Raw genomic sequence first — 1,291 nt, forward strand, 5'->3', positions numbered from 1 at the left:
TATAGCTTTCCTCATAGCCATTATTCCATCAATAGGTAACATCGACAGACTTCAGCGAATGGAATCCTCCAGCCCTTTACCCTGATCCTTCCTCCGAGTTACATATTTTGTGGTTTCAAGACCATCTTGAAATCATTGAGAAACAAAGACACAGGAAAAGCTTTTTAAAGCGAGGAAAAGTAGAAAAACCTTTAGAGGTCTTCACAGGGATAGCATAGAAACCATGTAGTTGACATTTTGTCTTTTTATTTATTTTATTTATTTTTTAAAAGTGCTTCCTTTTTAATGAAATAAATTCAAAAGATGTACAGTCAGGCTCAAGTAGTGCAGTTCACAAGCATGGGAGAAACAAACAAAACAACCAAGTTCAGGATGGTCAGAGCAGAGTTAACCCAGGATGAGGCTGCACTTGCCACCAGGGGGATTTCCTATGGATGGTGCTGGGGCCGGGGCCGCAGGGCTCAGCACAGGTGCAGCAGGCGCAGGCTTCTCTTCCCTCGGCCCCAGGCTGCCTTGCAAGTCTGTGTCCACATTTTCATGAATGTCATCTTCTTCCTTCAGATCTAAGAATCTACAGAGTTTGCTTCAGAAGCGTTCCTTCCCTGCAGTCCAGATGACTCCAAGTCTTCTCCGCCACCTCTAGACTTGGCACCTGCCAATGTGGCCCAAGAAGGTGGATTTTCTTCAGGTGTCCCAAAGATATTAGAGGACATTTTGTTCTTTCTCACAGGTTGTTCTGTTGGTTCATCAAAACCCAATGAAAAATTGGATCCACCACCCGGCAGCCGCAAAACCCGGGAGATATTCCTGCTGTTGGGGTTGACACCCTTGAAGGTGGTGGTGGTGGTCATGGCGCAGAGGAGCAAGTTAGGCTGGCGTGGAAGCAGAATGCTGACAAGGTCGGACCGAGGGGCACAGGGAGGCTCCATACCCCACAGACTGGCCCCCGCTGGGGGAGTCTCCTGCCCACGTTAGCTTTTCAAATGCTATTTGGAATATGTTTATTATGTCTCTTTAAATGCTATTTCGAAATGATACTTATTACTACCTAAGATGTAAATAACTCATCCTAGGTCAAAAACGGCATGGTTAGTGGGCTTCAAACATAATCTCTTCTGTACGGCTTTTTAAATATGGGACACCATGGCTATTCAGTTAGGTCCCTTGCTGGTGAGTCAGGCAGCCAATACCATCAGAAGCTGACCACATACATGCCCCGCATGGAAGCTTCTGTAGCACAACCATGTGAGGCAAGCCTTGGACACGAAGTCCCTGTGCCCAGTTGACTCAC

General features: G+C 46.5%; 1 pseudogene; it reads right to left on the minus strand.

Annotated features, from left to right (window-relative positions):
• Nucleotides 1-387: 387 nt before the first annotated feature.
• Nucleotides 388-1,056, minus strand: LOC737915 (jupiter microtubule associated homolog 1-like; annotated as a pseudogene).
• Nucleotides 1,057-1,291: the final 235 nt, after the last annotated feature.

The sequence above is a fragment of the Pan troglodytes genome, chromosome 13 (genome assembly GCF_028858775.2).
Source record: "Pan troglodytes isolate AG18354 chromosome 13, NHGRI_mPanTro3-v2.0_pri, whole genome shotgun sequence".
NCBI classification, from domain to species: Eukaryota; Metazoa; Chordata; class Mammalia; order Primates; family Hominidae; genus Pan; species Pan troglodytes.